At 53.5% G+C, this 10259-nt stretch overlaps 1 long non-coding RNA gene across 1 annotated transcript; it reads right to left on the reverse strand.

The window, feature by feature from the left end:
- Positions 1–547: 547 nt before the first annotated feature.
- LOC126037583 (uncharacterized) lies at positions 548–1424 on the reverse strand. The gene is made up of 3 exons (XR_007505758.1): positions 1338–1424; positions 1081–1251; positions 548–709 (listed from the first exon to the last, which is right to left on the reverse strand). It is a non-coding gene; the product is annotated as an uncharacterized LOC126037583 (long non-coding RNA).
- Positions 1425–10259: the final 8835 nt, after the last annotated feature.

Genomic DNA, 10259 nt, shown 5'->3' on the forward strand with positions numbered 1-10259 from the left:
GTCTCCAAGTCACCTGCAAAACAAGGAGCCTCAAGGAAGCCAACTTTGCCCTGGTGCTTTTAAGCTGGCACACTGCCGTGGGGAGAAGAGAAAGCCGGGGGGTTTCTTTATCTATCTATCTATCAATCTATCATCTATCTATCCCTGCTGGGAGGGAATGAAGATGAGGGAGCCAGGCTCTTCTCAAGAGTGCCCAGTGAGAGCACCAGCGGCAACAGGCACAAATTAAAACACATGATATGCTCCAGCTGCACATGAGAAAACAACTTTTTCCTGTCAACGTGGTCAAACACTGGCACAGGTTGCCCAGGGAGTTTGCGGAGTCTCCGTCCTTGGCGATGTTCAAAACCCAAGGGCACATTGTCCCGGGCAACCTGCTCTAGGTGAGCCTGCTTGAGCAGGCAGGTTGGACCAGAGGAACTCTACAGGTCCCTTCCAACCTCCACCCTCCTGTGTGAGTCCGTGCTTTGGTTTCACTCCTAAAGCACCTGAACTCAGCCCTGATGCCTGCGGGAAAGGATGCTGGGACAAGGCAAGATCCCAGACTCCTCCCCGAGGACTCATCACAAAAACCCATCTACCTACTCCAGAATATCGTATGGCAGACACACTCAGAAGAGAGAAAAGATCCTTTTATTGCAAACATCAACTGCGGCGGGGGGCGGGCCTGGGAGTCACAGGGCTTCAGCCAGTAACAGGGAAACGGCACCTACAACGACAGAGTCAGAGAGCACTGATAAACCCATGAAGGCAGGAATAGGCATGACTCGCTTCCCCTTTCTTTAGGGAACACCGTTGACGAGGAATTGTTCATAGCCCAGAAGAGAGAGCTATGGCTGGCATCAACCAGGGCACGGCTCTGGCGCCTTATGCCCACGGGAAATGCCCTTAGAGACCTGCATGCATGCACAGATGCACAGGGCCCCTGTGCCACGCAGCAGGGCTCGATGGGGAGCCCCTGGGGAGCGGCCATGGAGTTATTTCCAAGCCCCGCGCAGCACCGTCCCTTGCCAGCAGGTCGGACTGACTTGCAGCAGCGCTGAGAGTTGGGAAAGATGGGCAGCAGAGCCTGGTACACACCTGGGCTTCCTGAACTGCTGGACCTTCCTGCATCTTTTCACCGGTCCGTCCCCAAAAACGTTTTCTCTCTTCCTCCTCCTCTTTTCTGCGTGTCTGTCACTCTTCTCTCCCCAGACCTGTTTTCTCTTTCGTTTTTTCTTTTTCTCCTTGTCCTGGGGAGAGCCTGCAAACCTTTTCATCCCACAGCGGTATGAGGTAGGGAAAGGCACGACCCACTAGAGTCGGTTCTGATTTTAACCAAAGCGAGCTCGTTTTACCATCTTTCCTCTGACAGGTTTGCCAGCTCTTCTGGGCGCACCAGGGGCTCTGCCGCGCTCTCAGGGGTGGTTGGAGCCAAAGCAACGGGTACCTACAACAGAAATGAATTAGAATTAGAATTCTAATTAGAATTATAATTCTAACTTAGAATTCTTCAGAGCTCTTTTCTTTCATCATTTCATGCGCTTATAAGCGACTGTAATGCCACCTGCACGTGCTTTGCAGACAGTCTATTTATCACAGGCAATCCAAAAGCACCTGTACCGTTGCTTTAATAAAGTGCGCTGCTCATTAATCTAGTCGTGATAGTTCGTTCGTGCAATCAAACTCCCTAAGTCTGGTCATTCTCGTGCATTGAAGACAGCTAAGCCGAGAGTACAGTGCGCTATTAAGGGCATCCCTCATTGTGATAGCTCAGCATATTGAACGCGACCGCCCTTAGAGCGTCGAATTGGACATCGCTCAGAAAGAAATTAAACCTAGCCGTCCCCAGCCCCTCTGACATCTGAGGATAAGCTGGAATGCAAGGCAGTTTATTTTCTGCCAAACTTCTGGACTCAGTAACGCCACACAGCCCGCGGGGCTGGCACCCCAAAGGCCTTCCTCCCAAGGATGCTGGGCCGAGGGGCGGCAGGCAGCGCTGCGCACAGGGGGCCCCCTCACCCCCCACCCCATGTCACAATGCCACCACCCGGCAACGCAGCAGTCACAATGCCCCGGGGCACTATAAAAGGGGCAGCCTCCCCTGTCCCACTGCCAGTCTGCCTGGCAGGCGGCCCAGACACATCCCAGAGGAAGTCCGTGAGGAGCCGCTGGAATTCCTTGCCCAGTGCTGAGGGAGGAAGACCAAAGGCTGGACCAGGCTGCTAGAGACATGAAGAACCACCAAGCCCTGGAGGTGCCCGAGGCCATCAGGCTTGTTTGCATGGAGAGCTGTGGCAAGACCAAGGGAATGTCTTCTTGAGGAGCACTGCAGAGCTCGCCGTCCTCACTCCCTGCAGAACCAGTGGCAGCAGCCGTAAGAAGTGGGATGCAGAGATGTTGCCAGGGCTCCCAGTGCTTTGGAGCACCCGCTGGTGGCCCAAAGGCGCGGGAAGGATTCTTGCCCCCAAGGTCAATCAGGCCGGGGGCACTTGGCCACTCTTGGAAGCCCCAAGATGGCTCCAGGTTCAGGGAGAACAGGGCTTGGGCATCCTCTGGGGGGCCTGACCGGCCTGCGGGACCAGGAGGCAGGTCTTGCTCACACGTGCTCAGGGAATAGCCGATTGCCAGCTCTGGGGTCAGGAAGGAATTTTACCCTGGCGCAGATTGGCACTGGGCCCCAGGAGTTTTTGCCTTCCTCTGCAGCACTGAGCAGGACCACTTGTCAGGCCTCCTCCGCTCCGTTTTGGCTAGGTTACTGCCTGCTGCTCGTGCAAGATCTCAGGTAGCAGCCCCAGACTCCTAAAAGGAAACTACCCTTGAGATTTTTCTTTTTTTGGAGCAAGCTCGCCCCTTTGGGATCCACCTGTGTCTCCTCCCAGGCATCTCCAGAGCCTTTTGGCCTCTTCATAGGTATCTTTTCTTAGGATCTAAGGTCTGAAAAGCAGACGCGAAAAGATTCTGGGAGATGCCTGGGAGGACTCTCAGGTCGATCCTGGAGGACAGCTTCCTGCAAAAGAGAAGAATGATCTAGGGTAGCCTCGTTAGACAAGTCTGGGGCTGCTACCTGGGATCTCCGGTCCTTATAAGAAAAGGCCAAAAGACTCTAGGAGACGTCTGGAAGGAATCACAGGGGCTCCCGGAGGGCAGAGGCTCCTCCAAAAAAGAAAAAACGTCAACGGTAGCTTCCTTGGAGGAGTCTGGGGCTTCTACCTGACACCTTAGGTAGGTAAAGCAGAGGACAGAAGACTGTGGGGGATGCCTGGGAGGAGTCTCAGGTGGCTGTCGGAGTTGAGAGATTTCTCTACAGGAGAACAAAAATGTCTCGAGCTACTTACTTGGAGGAGTCTGGGGCAGGTAGCTGGGATCTCCGGTCCCGAACGCAGAGGTCAAAACATTCTGGGATGACGCCTGGGAGGAGTCTTGGGTCGATCCCGGAGAAGAGAGATTCCTGCAAAAGAAAAGAATCATCTAGGGTAGCCTCATTAGACAAGTCTGGGGCTGCTACCTGGGATCTCCGGTCGTTATAAGAAAAGGCCAAAAGACTCTAGCAGACATCTGGAAGGAATCACAGGGGATCCCGGAGGGCAGAGCTTCCTCCAAAAAAGAAAAAAACCTCAACGGTAGCTTCCTTGGAGGAGTCTGGGGCTTCTACCTGACCCCTTAGGTAGGTAAAGCAGAGGACAGAAGACTGTGGGAGATGCCTGGGAGGAGTCTCAGGTGGCTGTCGGAGTTGAGAGATTTCTCTACAGGAGAACAAAAATGTCTCGAGCTACTTACTTGGGGGAGTCTGGGGCAGGTAGATGGGATCTCCGGTCCTGAACACAGATGTCAAAACGTTCTGGGATGACGCCTGGGAGGAGTCTTGGGTCGATCCCGGAGAAGAGAGCTTCCTGCAAAAGAGAAGAATCATCTAGGGTAGCCTCATTAGACAAGTCTGGGGCTGCTACATGGGATCTCCGGTCGTTATAAGAAAAGGCCAAAAGACTCTAGGAGACATCTGGAAGGAATCACAGGGGATCCCGGAGGGCAGAGCTTCCTCCAAAAAAGAAAAAAACCTCAACGGTAGCTTCCTTGGAGGAGTCTGGGGCTTCTACCTGACCCCTTAGGTAGGTAAAGCAGAGGACAGAAGACTGTGGGAGATGCCTGGGAGGAGTCTCAGGTGCCTGTCGGAGTTGAGAGATTTCTCTACAGGAGAACAAAAATGTCTCGAGCTGCTTACTTGGAGGAGTCTGGGGCAGGTAGCTGGGATCTCCGGTCCCGAAAGCAGAGGTCAAAACGTTCTGGGATGACGCCTGGGAGGAGTCTTGGGTCGATCCCGGAGAAGAGAGCTTCCTGCAAAAGAGAAGAATCATCTAGGGTAGCCTCAGTAGACAAGTCTGGGGCTGCTACCTGGGATCTCCGGTCCTTATAAGAAAAGGCCAAAAGACGCTAGGAGACGTCTGGAAGGAATCACAGGGAATCCCGGAGGTCAGAGGCTACTCCAAAAAAAAAGAAAAAAGCCTCAACGGTAGATTCCTTGGAGGAGTCTGGGGCTTCAACATGACCCCTTAGGTAGGTAAAGCAGAAGACAGAAGACTGTGGGAGATGCCTGGGAGGAGTCTCAGGTGGCTGTCGGAGTTGAGAGATTTCTCTACAGGAGAACAAAAATGTCTCGAGCTACTTACTTGGGGGAGTCTGGGGCAGGTAGATGGGATCTCCGGTCCCGAACGCAGAGGTCAAAACGTTCTGGGATGACGCCTGGGAGGAGTCTTGGGTCGATCCCGGAGAAGAGAGCTTCCTGCAAAAGAGAAGAATCATCTAGGGCAGCCTCATTAGACAAGTCTGGGGCTGCTACCTGGGATCTCCGGTCCTTATAAGAAAAGGCCAAAAGACGCTAGGAGACGTCTGGAAGGAATCACAGGGAATCCTGGAGGTCAGAGGCTACTCCAAAAAAAAGAAAAAAACGTCAACGGTAGCTTCCTTGGAGGAGTCTGGGGCTTCTACCTGACCCCTTAGGTAGGTAAAGCAGAAGACAGAAGACTGTGGGAGATGCCTGGGAGGAGTCTCAGGTGGCTGTCGGAGTTGAGAGATTTCTCTACAGGAGAACAAAAATGTCTCGAGCTACTTACTTGGGGGAGTCTGGGGCAGGTAGATGGGATCTCCGGTCCCGAACGCAGAGGTCAAAACGTTCTGGGATGACGCCTGGGAGGAGTCTTGGGTCGATCCCGGAGAAGAGAGCTTCCTGCAAAAGAGAAGAATTATCTAGGGTAGCCTCATTAGACAAGTCTGGGGCTGCTACCTGGGATCTCCGGTCCTTATGAGACAAGGCCAAAAGACGCTAGGAGACGTCTGGAAGGAATCACAGGGGATCCCGGAGGTCAGAGGCTCCTCCAAAAAAAAGAAAAAAACCTCAACGGTAGTTTCCTTGGAGGAGTCTGGGGCTTCTACCTGACCCCTTAGGTAGGTAAAGCAGAGGACAGAAGACTGTGGGAGATGCCTGGGAGGAGTCTCAGGTGGCTGTCGGAGTTGAGAGATTTCTCTACAGGAGAACAAAAATGTCTCGAGCTACTTACTTGGAGGAGTCTGGGGCAGGTAGCTGGGATCTCCGGTCCCGAACGCAGAGGTCAAAACATTCTGGGATGACACCTGGGAGGACTCTTGGGTCGATCCCGGAGAAGAGAGCTTCCTGCAAAAGAGAAGAATCATCTAGGGTAGCCTCATTAAACAATTCTGGGGCTGCTACCTGGGATCTCCGGTCCTTATAAGAAAAGGCCAAAAGACTCTAGGAGACGTCTGGAAGGAATCACAGGGAATCCCGGAGGGCAGAGGTTCCTCCAAAAAAGAAAAAAGCCTCAACGGTAGCTTCCTTGGAGGAGTCTGGGGCTTCTACCTGAGCCCTTAGGTAGGTAAAGCAGAGGACAGAAGACTGTGGGAGATGCCTGGGAGGAGTCTCAGGTGGCTGTCGGAGTTGAGAGATTTCTCTACAGGAGAACAAAAATGTCTCGAGCTACTTACTTGGAGGAGTCTGGGGCAGGTAGATGGGATCTCCGGTCCCAAACGCAGAGGTCAAAACATTCTGGGATGACGCCTGGGAGGAGTCTTGGGTTGATCCCGGAGAAGAGAGCTTCCTGCAAAAGAGAAGAATCATCTAGGGTAGCCTCATTAGACAAGTCTGGGGCTGCTACCTGGGATCTCCGGTCCTTATAAGAAAAGGCCAAAAGACGCTAGGAGACGTCTGGAAGGAATCACAGGGAATCCCGGAGGTCAGAGGCTACTCCAAAAAAAAGAAAAAAAGGTCAACGGTAGCTTCCTTGGAGGAGTCTGGGGCTTCTACCTGACCCCTTAGGTAGGTAAAGAAGAAGACAGAAGACTGTGGGAGATGCCTGGGAGGAGTCTCAGCTGGCTGTCGGAGTTGAGAGATTTCTCTACAGGAGAACAAAAATGTCTCGAGCTACTTACTTGGGGGAGTCTGGGGCAGGTAGCTGGGATCTCCGGTCCCGAACGCAGATGTCAAAACGTTCTGGGATGACGCCTGGGAGGAGTCTTGGGTCGATCCCGGAGAAGAGAGCTTCCTGCAAAAGAGAAGAATCATCTAGGGTAGCCTCATTAAACAATTCTGGGGCTGCTACCTGGGATCTCCGGTCCTTATAAGAAAAGGCCAAAAGACTCTAGGAGACGTCTGGAAGGAATCACAGGGAATCCCGGAGGGCAGAGGTTCCTCCAAAAAAGAAAAAAGCCTCAACGGTAGCTTCCTTGGAGGAGTCTGGGGCTTCTACCTGAGCCCTTAGGTAGGTAAAGCAGAGGACAGAAGACTGTGGGAGATGCCTGGGAGGAGTCTCAGGTGGCTGTCGGAGTTGAGAGATTTCTCTACAGGAGAACAAAAATGTCTCGAGCTACTTACTTGGAGGAGTCTGGGGCAGGTAGATGGGATCTCCGGTCCCGAACGCAGAGGTCAAAACATTCTGGGATGACGCCTGGGAGGAGTCTTGGGTCGATCCCAGAGAAGAGAGCTTCCTGCATGTATTGGTTTTGTTTGGCAAGGTTTTGGTAGCGGGGGCGGTTTACAGGGGTGGCTTCTGTAAGAAACTGCTGGAAGCTTCCCCTGTGTTCGAGAGAGAGCGAGCCCATATTAGCCGGCTCTGAGACGGACCCGCCGCCGGCCAAGGCCGAGCCAATCAGTGATAGTGGTAACGCCTCTGTGATAACATTTTTAAGAAGGAAAAAAGTTGGGACGGAGAGAAACTGCCGCCGGAGTGAGGAGTGAGAACATGTAAGAGAAACAAGCCTGCGGACACCAAGGTCAGTGAAGAAGGAGGGGGAGGAGATGCTCCAGGCGCCGGAGCGAAGATTCCCCTGCAGCCCGTGGGGAAGACCCTGGTGAGGCAGGCTGTCCCCCTGCAGTCCAGGGAGGTCCACGGTGGAGCAGATCTCCACCTGTAGCCCGGGGAGAGAGGACCCCACGCCGGAGCAGGTGGGTTCCCGAAGGAGGCTGTGACCCCGTGGGAACCCCGCGCTGGAGCAGGCTCCTGGCAGGACCTGCGGATCTGTGGAGAGAGGAGCCCACGGAGCAGGCTTTCTGGCAGGACTTGTGACCCCGTGGGGGACCCGCGCTGGAGCAGTGTGCTCCTGAAGGACTGCACACCGTGGAATGGACCCATGCTGGAGCAGTTCGTGAAGAACTGCAGCCCGTGGGAATGGCCCACGTTGGAGGAGTTCGTGGAGGACTGTCTCCCGTGGGTGGGACCCCACGCTGGAGCAGGGGAAGAGTGTGATCAGCCCTCGTCCTGAGGAGGTGAAGCGGCAGAAAATAACGTGTGATGACCATAAACCCCATCCCTGTCCCCCTGTGCCGCTGGGGGGGCTTGGTGGTGAAATCCGGGAGGGTAGTTGTGCCTGGGAAGAACGGAGGGGTGGTGGGAAGGTGTTCTGAGATTTCATTTTACTTCTCATTACCTTGCTCTGGTTGATTTGTAATAAATTGAGTATGTTTTGCAAATTGAGTCTGTTTTGCCCGTGACGGTAATAGTGAATGATCTCTCCTGTCCTTATCTCGACCCGCGAGCCTTTTGTTATATTTTTCTCTCCCCTATCCAGCTGAGGATGGGGGAGTGATAGAATGGCTTTGGTGGGCACCTGGTGTTCAGCCAGGGTCAACCCATCACAGTCTTTTTGGTGGAGAATGCGGGCAATGTGAGGAATTTGAGATAAGGATAGTGACTGAGAGAGGTAACGGGCAAAACATGGACTGAACGCAGCTAGAGAGTTAAGAGCTGCTTGATAAGTGGGGAATCTTTATTGTTGTAATTGTGGTGAAGGGATGAGGGGTGGATTGTGTGTGTAAATTGTCCACTTTTGTCAGTTTTGTGATGATATTATTTTGATTTTGGTGTGGGGAATTATTTTTGTGATGTGAGTGAAGACTTTGTGTGATGAATGTGGATTTTAATGATAGTTCTTAAAAATGTGATGCACAGAGGCGAGGGGTGGAATGTATTGGTTTTGTTTGGCAAGGTTTTGGTAGCGGGGGCGGTTTACAGGGGTGGCTTCTGTAAGAAACTGCTGGAAGCTTCCCCTGTGTTCGAGAGAGAGCGAGCCCATATTAGCCGGCTCTGAGACGGACCCGCCGCCGGCCAAGGCCGAGCCAATCAGTGATAGTGGTAACGCCTCTGTGATAACATTTTTAAGAAGGAAAAAAGTTGGGACGGAGAGAAACTGCCGCCGGAGTGAGGAGTGAGAACATGTAAGAGAAACAAGCCTGCGGACACCAAGGTCAGTGAAGAAGGAGGGGGAGGAGATGCTCCAGGCGCCGGAGCGAAGATTCCCCTGCAGCCCGTGGGGAAGACCCTGGTGAGGCAGGCTGTCCCCCTGCAGTCCAGGGAGGTCCACGGTGGAGCAGATCTCCACCTGTAGCCCGGGGAGAGAGGACCCCACGCCGGAGCAGGTGGGTTCCCGAAGGAGGCTGTGACCCCGTGGGAACCCCGCGCTGGAGCAGGCTCCTGGCAGGACCTGCGGATCTGTGGAGAGAGGAGCCCACGGAGCAGGCTTTCTGGCAGGACTTGTGACCCCGTGGGGGACCCGCGCTGGAGCAGTGTGCTCCTGAAGGACTGCACACCGTGGAATGGACCCATGCTGGAGCAGTTCGTGAAGAACTGCAGCCCGTGGGAATGGCCCACGTTGGAGGAGTTCGTGGAGGACTGTCTCCCGTGGGTGGGACCCCACGCTGGAGCAGGGGAAGAGTGTGATCAGCCCTCGTCCTGAGGAGGTGAAGCGGCAGAAAATAACGTGTGATGACCATAAACCCCATCCCTGTCCCCCTGTGCCGCTGGGGGGGCTTGGTGGTGAAATCCGGGAGGGTAGTTGTGCCTGGGAAGAACGGAGGGGTGGTGGGAAGGTGTTCTGAGATTTCATTTTACTTCTAATTACCTTGCTCTGGTTGATTTGTAATAAATTGAGTATGTTTTGCAAATTGAGTCTGTTTTGCCCGTGACGGTAATAGTGAATGATCTCTCCTGTCCTTATCTCGACCCGCGAGCCTTTTGTTATATTTTTCTCTCCCCTATCCAGCTGAGGATGGGGGAGTGATAGAATGGCTTTGGTGGGCACCTGGTGTTCAGCCAGGGTGAACCCATCACACTGCAAAAGAGAAGAATCATCTAGGGTAGCCTCATTAGACAAGTCTGGGGCTGCTACCTGGGATCTCCGGTCCTTATAAGAAAAGCCCAAAAGACGCTAGGAGACGTCTGGAAGGAATCACAGGGAATCCCGGAGGTCAGAGGCTCCTCGAAAAAAAGAAAAAAACCTCAACGGTAGCTTCTTTGGAGGAGTCTAGGGCTTCTACCTGACCCCTTAGGTTGGTAAAGCAGAGGACAGAAGACTGTGGGAGATGCCTGGGAGGAGTCTCAGGTGCCTGTCGGAGTTGAGAGATTTCTCTACAGGAGAACAAAAATGTCTCGAGCTACTTACTTGGAGGAGTATGGGGCAGGTAGCTGGGATCTCCGGTCCCGAACGCAGAGGTCAAAACATTCTGGGATGACGCCTGGGAGGAGTCTTGGGTCGATCCCGGAGAAGAGAGCTTCCTGCAAAAGAGAAGAATTATCTAGGGTAGCCTCATTAGACAAGTCTGGGGCTGCTACCTGGGATCTCCGGTCCTTATAAGAAAAGGCCAAAAGACGCTAGGAGACGTCTGGAAGGAATCACAGGGAATCCTGGAGGTCAGAGGCTACTCCAAAAAAAAGAAAAAAACGTCAACGGTAGCTTCCTTGGAGGAGTCTGGGGCTTCTACCTGACCCCTTAGGTAG

Source organism: Accipiter gentilis, chromosome 4 (genome assembly GCF_929443795.1).
Source record: "Accipiter gentilis chromosome 4, bAccGen1.1, whole genome shotgun sequence".
Taxonomy (NCBI): Eukaryota; Metazoa; Chordata; class Aves; order Accipitriformes; family Accipitridae; genus Astur; species Astur gentilis.